This window comes from Pholis gunnellus (genome assembly GCF_910591455.1).
Source record: "Pholis gunnellus genome assembly, chromosome: 15".
In the NCBI taxonomy this organism is placed as follows: domain Eukaryota; kingdom Metazoa; phylum Chordata; class Actinopteri; order Perciformes; family Pholidae; genus Pholis; species Pholis gunnellus.
Window position 1 is genome coordinate 18888139 of NC_136542.1, and position 12651 is coordinate 18900789.

The window sequence follows — 12651 nt, forward strand, 5'->3', positions numbered from 1 at the left end:
ACGCTTTTGTTACCACAGTGACGTGACATGTAATGAACAAACATGTTTTCTAACTGATGCTGTACAACACATTTGTTAAGAAGGTGCTGTTATAACATATGTTACGGGTTGTGGATGGAATAAACATAAACACAGTTTGTACAGAGTGTAACGTTATATTTCAAAGCATATAGTGACATCAAATAACGGGCACTTACACTTGTGCTGTTTCTCCTCCATCTCATTCAAGTGTGCCAGATGTCGATTGGAGACGGAGGCGGCGGACTAAGTCGACTTTTTATGCTCCACGACTTCCTTGAAGCCTGCTCTCGAGTAATCTCGCTCATGGCTCCTCAGAGATCCCTCCTCGCTCCTCAGAGCAGAAATAAGAGCTTTGGGACAGCCATCAATATGGCAGAGCGGAACAACTTCCAGGCTCAAGCAAGGAGCGAGGAAAGGAACAAATAATGGACTTGGGATGTACCCTTGGTCAACAACAGAAACACAGGCGTCATTAGATGCACATGTTCTCCTTGCTCTACAACTTCCTCTTCCTCTGAGATGTACTTCCCGTAGCTGTTCTCTCTTCATGTTGGTCCATTGTTTCAAAGTATTAACTCAACCGGAGCTCTTTTTATTCATCCTGTGTGGCATGCAAATAATTCTGCTTATTAGTGTTAGCACTTTGAGAGGTGTGTTAATTGAGTTCAGGTAGTCGCTGCTAGTTAATTACAGCGAACACCAGCGTTTCCTTAATAACCTCTTGGACCAGAGCGAGCCCAAATGGTCTCCGTTCGGTTCCGAGGCTCGGTTCCGAATGTCGTAGAATGGACTTTTCATAAAGAAATAAATAAAAGAAATATTTTTTTTCTTTATTCTTTCGAAAAAAGTCTCCTTAACTTAATCATCTAAATCATTTTACACACTGCAAACACCATTATAAACTATTCTACTAACTAACTAAGAAGATCCGCCACAATATCATGTTTTTGACGCCACAGCCGGCAAGCCAACAGAAAGCACAACTCCCACATTGCCAAATATTAGAACTGTATCATACCGTGAGTCGGTTTTCAGGGCGAAAATGGTGAAATCCCAATTATTCCGTATGAAAAATGTGTTCGTCTGCTAACTGACTACGTCTGGAACTTAAAATGGCGTTTCTCTGTTCATCTGAGCTAAGATGGAGGTCAAAATGCCAACGGCGAATCATACAGGGGACTTGGGGCTTGGGGGCTGACCGCGGCACGGTTTTGGAGTTTTATTGGCTGAAAATTCTGTCAATCACTTCATGGAACACATGGTTGTGTTCCAAATAAGCACCCGGATCTAATGAGATGTCACATGACAAGATCCGCCCAGCACAGCCTGAGCAAGGGCTCCAGACAACACACAGATGAGGAAAATGCATGGAGGAGAGATATGAGAGGTCAAAATGATGCCAAACAGCTCTGTTAGGATAGATTGTACAATATGAGTGATAAACAAAGTGAAATATATAGTTAAATAGTGTTGAGGCTGAAGCTACTGGAGGAATCGCAAGGCCGCTGCTGTGTTTACTTCTTTCTGCGCAGGCGCATCAAAAAGTAACTCGATCCGGTCCAAATTCAAAACAGTATTTAATTAAACAATGACAACTGTAAACTGATGATGACAATTACAATCTATAATACACTATCGATAGTATGCATCTCGAGAGCAGAGACCACATGCAACTCCACTCACAGATCCGACCTGGTCGGATCCTGCAAAGCGAACTACCATGGCCTGGCGCACGTCCTCGCAAACAGTCCTTTTGTGTCCTTTGATGGTCGGAAAGTGTCCGAAATCTGTCGTAAAACACAAAGGCCGTCTTCTGGGGTCAGTGATTGGCTTCCAATCGCTCTGACGCCTCCTTCATCGATCCACTGCTCATCTCAATGGCTGGCTCCTTGTGACATCACCTCTGACCTGCCCTCTGTCCTGCAGCCGCATGGTGTTACCCAGGAGTCCTCTCTGTTGTTTTATGGCAGTCTGCTTCCCTTCAGTTGTCTCCGGTTCTCCTCCTCCTTTGTTGGTCATTTGTCCAGCACCTCTGTGTCCCCTTTGATGTCCCCTTTGATATCTCCGAAAAGCCTTGCCTTGAATTCCTTAACTTTCCCTGATGGCTATTCTCTACAGTGTTTAAATCCTCCAGTGTTTATGCATTCATGATTTCAATACATTCAATATGTCAATATACTGTAACATATAATATCCTTCATGTAAACATATTACAAACATAATTCATTCTTCAGTAAATATTTTGTGACTAACATATTTTACCTTTTATTATTGTGACACCTCTATTCACCACTAAGGGTGTTATAAATTCTACTAAATAATGCTTTTAATTCTTAAATTCTCCACAATAGTATATAAAAGTACAATGGAACAGCTGCAAATTCTGGTTCGAAAATGAGAATTTGCCACGTTTTTGTGAGGCACCTGCACCCTTTGTGCTATGAATTGCGAATGTTTTTAGGCTAGCCAGGGCCTCATTTAATAAATTACAGTGCTTTTTCTTCAGACGAACCTGGGAATTTTCCCTGTTTGCTGTGTTCAGTCTTCAGCTACTATTAACCAGTAACATATACACAATATTTACTCATCTCATCAAATCTCACAATCCCTAGTGTTATTCAAGCATCAACATTTTTAAAATAGACCATGTAGTTACAGAATTGTAGTCTCTTTTGTATGGGTTACAATTTTCGAAAAGAGGCCTAAAAAAAGGCTTAGGTTTCAAGAGCTCAGAGTGCAATCTGAGTGTTACACAAAAAGGTTTGCGAATGGATCCAAAGACGGTTTAATGTTGAGACTGGAGCAGAGAAAAAAGGAGGTAAGGTGGAAAAGAAGGATGGGGAAGAAAAGAGTAAGAGAAAAAAAGCAAGACGAATATAAGCATGGCACAGCACTAAACGTCATTGCAGTGGGTGTTGCTATCGCTGAAACCACGTAGCAGTCAAATGAGTAGGGTTGGGTACCGAAACCCGGTGCCAATATGGCACCGGTACCTATATGACCGGTACCTATATGACCGGTACCTACCGGACCGAAACGCAACGCAGATTTCGGTGCTTCCTTTCGGTGCATGAGCCGATTGAAATACTTTTTTTACACTACTCTGATGACTCCGTCCTGGCAGAAGGTAACAATAGCCTACCGTTTGTATAGCTACAGTAGCTAGCTAGCCATCAACCTTTTAACAGAGAAAATGCCGAAAGGTAAACGGTCAAAAGTGTGGCTGTTTTTATTTTGAGAGTCCGTTGCTCACTGGCAGCGGTGGAGGAATAGAGACTACTGGACATCGCTGCGGTAAAGTCAGCAGATACTCACATGTGAGTGCACCTATATGCTGAAATTCACGGTAAACGCATTCAAACGGCACAGATCGGGAGCGAGCGAAGGACTTTGAAAGTTAGCGGAAAGATTTAACGTGAGACAACATCCGGTTTCTTCAGAGGAACATCCGGTTTTCAGAATAAGATGCCAACAAAGTATGAATTAAATTCACATTAAGTATAAAACATGCTACCTGCATCTCGTGAGTTAAAGGGAAAATACACCTACATTGTGCATAAAGTGTCTTTAGTCTTTGATCGCTGGGTAACCATCATCACCTCTGAGTTACAGAATTATATTGATGAACAGTAGAGCTGCATTCACATGCTCTGACTGTCATGAAGACACAAGACACACATTTTTATGAAACGTGCTGAAACATTTTATTCCTGTTGCACAGCAGTGAACGTTTCACATAAAGTCACACACTGAGCACAGATAGTACAAGAGATATAACTGCTGCTGTGTGAAGAGAATACTGCTGTTAACAAGAACCTGATGTGTTTTAAGTGTTTGCAAACCAAATGTTATTGACCTTTTGCAGAGAAGGGCAGTATTTCTATTACTTGTAATTGAAATACGTATTTCAATTACTTTTGAGTATTTTGTAATTTGTATTTGATAGGGCCGATTAAAAATCGAACATAATTTGTAACAAAATACTTTAGAGTGGAGTAATTTTGTATTTAAAATACTCAAAATACTTTCTCCACGAAACAAAAAACAGTTCACGAGTTCAGTCTTCAGATCTTCAAGGTCAACGGATTGTCTGTCAAGTAAAATATTGTATCTGAGTGTGACAGATGTCAACTAGCTTGATGTATAATGTATGTCTGGGTCTGGCTACATAGCCTATTGTATATACATGGTGATGGTTATAATATCAAGCTAGCGATCGATGCTAACATGCGAGCGATCGATGCTAATATGCTAATGACGCTAGCATGCTGTCTAGGCTAGTGCATAGCCAGTGTTTAGCAAGTTAACTTATCAGTCGAGTAGCTAGCTATTTAAGCAAAGCAACTTCACGTGGAGAATCTCCAGAAACTGAGCAGAGTGGATCTGCTTCTGTGTTGAAGGCATAATGATATGAAATGTTCTTATTGTAGAACATATGATGTGTCTACTGAACTAATCTACATCAAATTATTTTTATTAAACATGTTTCTTTTTGCTAACTTGTTTAGAACTTTTCTTCTTTTAGTATACAAGTGTTCATGACAATTCAATCTTAAACTGCCTTTAAATATTAGTCTTGGCCAATGTAAACATTAAGAATAAGCTTAAACAAATATGTTATATATTTGTAAACACACACTGCTATATATTTGTAAACACTGCTATATATTCGTAAACACATTTAGTGAAGCTTAAACCATATGCTATGTGCAGTAATCATAATATGTCTCTAAGTGTAAAGTCACAGAGTGAGGCAGTGTATTCCACCTGCGCAGGGCCCCCTCATTATCTAATACAAAACAGGAACCAGGTACTCCCCGGTCTTGCCACTGCCTGGTACAAAATAACAGTTTCGACTAAGAAGTAGTAAAGCGACCTTGGCTTTAGAATGAACTCTCAAACACACACACACACACACTGATCTGACTCATCGCTGGAGTGGCTGGCTATCCGTGTGCCGGTGGGGACGGACATCCTGTGCACCAATGAGGCCCTCAGAAAGTTTAAACCAAGAGCCGCCTCCACCAATAGTCAACCAATCACAAAATGCCCTTAAGAACATATAAATCATTGTGACTCCCCCTTGGGGAGCGCCTTTTTCTTTGCTGTCACAGATAGTTTTGATGAGGTCCGAGCTCGTATTGATCTGCTGCGTCAGAATACTCCTGTTATGAATAAACACTTTGTTTGATTTTAACCTTCCTCCTGTGTTAGCTTTCTGTTACCATCTCTTATGTTAACGGGTCGGTTTTGACCCGTGTCTTAAATCAGCTGTAAAATACACTAAAAACAATTATCTATCATCCAATTTGTTTCTCATCTCTTGGTTACCTTGTTAGGCTTCCTTATCCATGAAAATATTGGTTTTAATATTTTTGGTGTGGGCCTCTGGGCCTTTTCTTTGTCAGTATACCCCTCGATTTCAATTTAAAAAATGGTAAAATGAACCTCAAGAGAATCATATAAATAAATAAAGGGTTGTTGTGTTACCTGACTATTATTGAGGGGTATTAGAACACATCTCTTAAATAAATTTGTTTTATTTATTTTTTAATTTTAATATTATTAACTATAGTAACATCTATGGTGTTAGGGTCAATTTCGACCCATATATATTTACTTCAAGAAAAAGGCTAAAAAGTATTTTTTTCAGCAATAGAACTTTAATACAAACACAAAATAAAGAGCAGAACAAGTCATAACACAAAATATAGATTTGCAAGGTCAAACAAACAACAACCAATCAAGCAAATCAAACCAATATAAATCAATTACTAGTTCCAAAGAACTTGGATGTGTATGTGTGTGTGTTTAGATGCATGTGTGGCAAAAAGTGACACTTTTAGTGTGTTCTTTGCAGAGATATTTCTTGCAGTTGAAGCACAATACGTTTGTCTTTCTGTCCTTACTGCTTGGGCAGACCTGGCACCTCTTTCTCTTAGAATCAGGTGGCCTGAGTGGGGTTGTGGCTGTGGCTGTTCTGGTTGGTGTTGAGGGAGGGCTGGCTGAGGAGGATGCTCTTTGTGTTGCTGATGGTGTGGACGGAGTGCTAGGTGAGCTCTGTAGTTGTCTGACCAAGGCTGCAGCATCTGGGCCTCGGGGCACCCGTTCCCTTCGCTCAATGTGTGGATTGACAAGGGAATTTCCAAGCTCCTCAAGAAACATTCTCCGCTTGCTATTTTTGGTTGAGTTCCACCCTTGGTGGATGTGGGTCCACAACACAAATGCATTACATGCAGACACATCGAGGATGTTTCCGCGTTTCGGCGGAAAAACCATCACCGGACCCCAATGGGTTTCCCGGGCTCAAGCGAACTCGCCCAATCGACCCTCATAGAGAGCCTAGGACACGCGAGACTGTGCCACCCTTCCTGGTAGCTGAGTAACGGTTTACTCGATGGTTCCTAGAGCATTACCAAACCCATACCTCGGATATGGGTCGTGGCTCATCTGCACTTCTGCACCCTGGGCCAGCTTATTCTCCCCTACTGTAGGGTTACGCGCCTTTGTAAAACACCAGGGTCGCGATATTACTCTAGATCCAGAGTAGGTCCACGGGAATCAATCGTGGTGGATGCAAGGGCTGCCATCCGATAGCTTGCGCCTGGGTACATGAACTTCAGTCCTTATCCACACCCCACTAACCGATACCGTCTAACTAGCCCGCCTGGGACCCTTCCTACATTATTCCAGCCGGTTCCCAGAGCATTCTTGGAGACAGCTCCCCTCGCTCAACCAGTCATCAGACCAAATCCCATCTATACTGGATAACAATGCAAAATGAGAATCCCCTAAAGCTCACATGATTGGGAGAGGAGCTGGCTGTCACTGTGTTGGCTGACAGTGCACTTATGATTTCAGTTTTGGCTCTAATTATTGCTTTATAATCTTATTTTTATAACCGGGTCGAAACCGACCCTAACAACACAAAGGTCATAATTTCAACCAGAGCATTTTATAATTTAGTGAAACAAAATGTTTTTGTTTTATTTTGTTGAAATAGAGGTTCCTGACAAAGTCATAAAGCCTTGATGCAAATAAACCAATTTATGTGGTTCTTTTATGCATTTAAAACCTAAAACGGGTCGGTGCCGACCCTAACACAAGAGGAAGGTTAAGTATTTTGAGTTCAGTCTTGTCTGTGTCCTCTTTCATTAACACCAACTAAAGTCCAAAGAACCTGAAATGTAGAGATGAGTTTATAAGTAAGCCATTGTAATGAAACATGTTGGTTAGATGTCTTTAGGAGAAGATATATCAACCAACATACTGTTGTCTGAGGTGCAGGGGAATGTGTCACAGACTTTCAGATGTGAAATAACTAAATAACATTACAATGAATGAGAGAGCTTTAGGGCTCTCTTAGTGTTTGGAGCTAAGTTGTATTTCCTAAACGTGCAAAAGGACTAAATATCTGTTTTAAGTTATCAATTTTGTATCAGAAGGCACATTTGTGAGGCTTATAAGGACTTAAGTGTGAAATGTTTGCCTAAAGCAGAACAGCTGGAGGTTAGAGTGGGTGACATCAGCTGCTCCGCTATCGCCCCCTTCTGGCTTGGGCCCTGTTCCTCGTACGTGGTTCAACTAAGTCAATCAAATGTCCTATCATCCAGCTTAAATTAACCCGATGATTGGTGTCAGGCTATCTCGGATCCTCAAAGGCTGATCCGCGCTCAAACAATCTCGTTAATTCGAACCAGAAACCATGATTTTCTAACAGTACAACGGCCAATAAACTCAAAGAAAGAGCCTCTTTTTTGTCCGCTGACGAGCAGGAGATGATCATGAACGCATATGAGGAAGTTAAATGCGTAAGTTTTGGGAAAATGTATAGGTTAATTTTAAGTGCCTCATCACCCCAATCAATCAGATGATATTTCTTTAAATGTGCCTGCTGGCAATAGGCTTAATGGAATGCATCATCCAATGAGATCTTATAGTGAAAATTATTATCTCAACTCTTTCAGAATAAGTAGATAAAAACAAGCCCAAAGAGTATCTAACTGATACGAATGAATAGATACTTATGAGGATATATGTACTGTATGCGCTTATGTATCATGTACTATATATATGTGTATATACATGTATGTGTAGTTTACCATATACAACTAGGAGTTTGAATATGCGTGTGTGAATCTGTGTATGGGCGTATCAGTATATGTATTATTCATAATCAGTAATTCAATCAATTGAAGCAGTGAAAATAAATTATGTGTGAATCTCTCTATTCTTATCATGAGTCCACCTTAATCATTTTCTACAATAATGATATGCTATGGTGTACTAATAATACTGTATATAATTATGAGTGCTTTCAACCATCATGTAGTTGCAACCCAGCTATCAAGAGGACATGGGAGCAAGTAAACACTAAGCACTAAAACATTATTCAGAATGGTGAGTCAATATGAAGGCAAATCACTGTCAAAATCCGAGAGCGCAAATGAGATCCATGCGCGAGCGAAAATCAAACAGCCGCGCTGTTACTTTGACGAGCGCTTTTATATCACTCAGCGAGCTAAAGTCCGTCTCGCACGAGCGAAAGTCGCTCGCGAAGTTTAAACCTGCTCGTGAGTGAGTCTTTTTCCTGCTCGCTCGCGAGTAGTTTTTCTTTTTGACAGTAAGTGGGCGGACCCAGTCTCCCTTGTATCTCTACATATAATTGGTTACAAACCTCGTCTTTGGATAAACCGGATATCACTCTGACTTTTCAGATTTTCAGATTGCACTACAGGTCAGGGGCAAATAATGTACATTTTACTGCACGGGTACTTTTACTTTCTGCACTTAAAGTACATTTTGCTGATAATAACATACTTGACTAAGGTTTTGATTGCAGGTATTTTACTCGTAGTGGATTATTGTTTCATCAGTACGTTATTAGTACGTTTACTGCAGTGAGGATCTGAATACTTTTTCATCCACTAATTACTTGTCAGTGATTTAAGTTGGGCAAACAGTTAATATACAAATAGTGGTCCCTAATCTCGGCTCCAGATCCTTGAGCGGGTCCAAATTGTTGCTCATATTATATCTCTTAACTTCTGTAAACACAACAGTATGATTAAATATGATCATCATGTTTTAATCAATTAAGATCAAAAAGTGTCTTTGAGCTGTTTGTCACAAGAGGTTTGACTATCAAACACACATTGTCTGTAATAGAATGATGGAGTGAATTTAAACCAATCTGAGCAACTTGACTTTAACACATTTTGTATTATTGTATTTAATAACGCGATTAAATTGAATTGAAAACCACCTCTATCAGACCTAGCATCTGCGTCAGAGTGATATCCGGTTTATCCAAAGACGAGGATTTTAACCAATTATATGTAGAGATACAAGTGAGACTGGGTCCGCCCACTTACTGTCAAAAAGAAAAACTACTCACGAGCGAGCAGGAAAAAGACTCGCGAGCAAGCAGATTAAAGTTTCGCGAGCGAGCAGGTTTAAACTTCGCGGGCGACTTTTGCTCGCGCGAGACGGACTTTTGCTCGCGGAGTGATATAAAAGTGCTCGTCAAAGTAAAATACGCTCGCGGCTGTTTGATTTTCGCGCGCGCATGGATTTCATTTACGCTCTCGGATTTTGACAGTGATTTGCCTTCATATGCGGCGTGTGGTGTTCAATGTATGGCTCTTGTAAATAAATGATTCCGTGTCGGCAGAATCGATAGCGCTCGTACAGGAAGTCATCATGATGTGATAACGGATTTTGGCGATCTCGAAGAACTCTCTCCCTATAAAACGCTAATCTGACTAATATCGCTTCCTCTTCGATGGGATCTCTGAGGAAGGGTGCTGACACTTTTTTCCGGGGGAGTGGCAGCTTATCCAGCTCAAGCCTGCACTGGAGCAGGTTCAAGCATATGGATGTGTTGCTATGGTGATATTGCCAAACTTGCTTCGAGGAACCGAAAAGCCTGATTTATGTAATCTCATCCTGAAAATGATCCTGCTAACTCAGTTAGCCACGTACGAGGAACGGGGCCCAGGACAGGATCCCACACTGATCCTCTTAACATTAATAACAAAGTTAATTTCATGTCAAAATAAAATAAATACGTGAACAACAATGTGACTACATCCTGTATGGGTCACATTCTTCCCCATATATACATTTCCCCAGATTTTAGTTCACCCCAAATATGAATACAAAGCACATCACATGTATTTTACAGCATCCAAAATATGCTTTCCAGGTCAGATCAGAGTTGAATCACTGAATCCATGGAAATATTATAATGCATGTTTGATTCCTATATTTAAAAATGTTTGAAAATTATCATCCCACAAATATGAGTTGCTGTCAAGTGCATAACATTTTAAAGTGATATTCAGAGATTATTGTTATTGGATTGTTATTGATTGTTATTGGGGTGGATATGTATAGATATGTTAATTTATTATAATCGTCTAATAAATTAAGTATATTAATAAGGGGTGAAGGGGTCAGTTTGTGTTTTCTTCAGGATTTAGTTTGGTTCATTTAAAATGATCAAGATTAAATAACATTTACAATGCACCACCAGTAAACAACATTTTCCTTTATAATGTATCAAATCTGGAGTCGGTTGTTTTAAAACAGTTATGTGAATAGCTCTGAAATGTAATAGTGTAGTTAGTTATGTTAGCAGGTTGTAATTAAGTTATTTTTAAACCTTTGTTCTAATTCTAACTGATGTAAAAAGAATGACTGAAAATACAGGTGGATGGACCATAATAAAACCAACAATAACAACTTAAAGTTAAAAGGAATTTTATTCACAATGTAATGCAGTTCAACATAACATGTAACAATATGTTAGAAAATGAACAAGTACATTCAGCATTTCACATCATAATACCGCGGGCACCACTCCGCCGTCAGCAAATGTCATGGAAACGACGTGTATAGTAAAGTATGCTCATCTATTTTAATGTTGAAATGTTTACATTATTGTAAATTATGACGTGAAATGCAGAGCCGACAAGTTCCGCTCCGCCGAGTCTCCAAGTTCGGAGGCAAAGTGACAATCTGAGGTCCGCTGACCTTTTATAGCATCGTGGTGGTGTCGTTTCCATGACTGAGGCGCGTCCATTGTCATACACCCCATAGCAACAGAGACTCTGTTTTTATTTAAAAATCTCATATTTGTTAATATATATATATATATCAAGGTTCAAGGTTCTTTATTTGCCATTTGCACATAGACCAACAGTCCAGGTACATTGGAATTATTTGTGCAGAGCTCTCTGGGTCAACATTAGAAGATAGTGAAGATAAAATAAGGATAAAAACACTTTATAAATAGAAGAAGGATATACAAGTATAAAAACACTATACATAATAAATAACATAATATGGAGAATGAGTACCTGTGTATGGGAATATTGCACATTTTGAGAGGTGGAAGAAGGTTATGGTGGGGATATTGCACAGATAAGAATATTGCACTTTTTCATAGATAATAATATTGCACATGTTAGGTGAGGTGAAGTAAAGTGGATTATTGTTTTACACATGTTTCAGCCTTTTTATTTTGCCATCATTCTGACTGTGGCAGGGAAGAAGCTGTTGAAAAAACGTGTTCTGTGGGTGATGATGCTGTCCGCTCTGCTGTGCCTCAAGTTATAGGTGCAGTGTTTGTGTCTGAGCAGAGAGTGAGCTGGGTGGAGTGATCTCTCTGATGATTCCCTCTGCTCTTTTCCGGCAGCGCTGCCCATACATTGGGTCCATGGAAGGAAGTGTTGTCCCTATGATTCTCGCCGCTGTCTTTATGACTCTTTGCAGAGCCTTCCTCTCTGCCTGTGTGGTGTTGCCATACCAGACAGTGATGCCTGTGGTGAGGGTGCTCTCTACCAGTCCTCTGTAGGCCTGGGTGAGAGGGCGACGGCTCAGACCAGCTTTCCTGAGCAGCCTGATGAAATAAAGCCTTTTCTGGGCTTTCTTTACTGTGGCTGTGGTGTTAGGAGTCCAGCTCAGGTCCGAAGTAACCTGCATTCCCAAGAATCTGTAGCCGTCAGTCCTCTCCACCTCGGTCCCCTTGATGATAAGAGGCGGTAGAGGGGGAGGATTCTTCCTGAAGTCTATTATTGTTTCTTTGGTTTTGTCTGTGTTGAGGATGAGGTTGTTCTCTTCTCCGTAGACAAGAATGTTATTTACCAGGGTCCTGCACCCTGACTCGTCCCCTCTGTATATATGTGGCCTAATTAAAAGGATGAGACCAAACACTCAGATACATTTAGATTTCATGTGGGTCTGTCGTGTAGACAAGTTAACGAATTGAGTTTGAGGCGTTTACTTAGATTCAAGCAATAGTTTTATTTATCACAGAGATATTAGCCGAGCAGTTAAACGTGCACGGTCCTAACAGTTCCTCTCCGAGTGAGAGCAACGTGAAAAGGCGCTTGGACACGGCAGCGCGGTAAGTTTTGTAGGTTCTCCTTAGAGGAGCCTATTGGTCAAAGTCAAGTTGCAGGCGGGATCGATTTTAGCAGAGCGACGGCCTGGTTGGAGCACTGAGCATATCCGCTCGCACTGGCTCTCGTCTGGGATCCTCCTTCGATGCGTCTTCAGTGTGTGTGTATGTTGTGAAAGCCTAGCCTAACAGGCTCCAAAGTGTGACGTCTACGTTTTGCTATC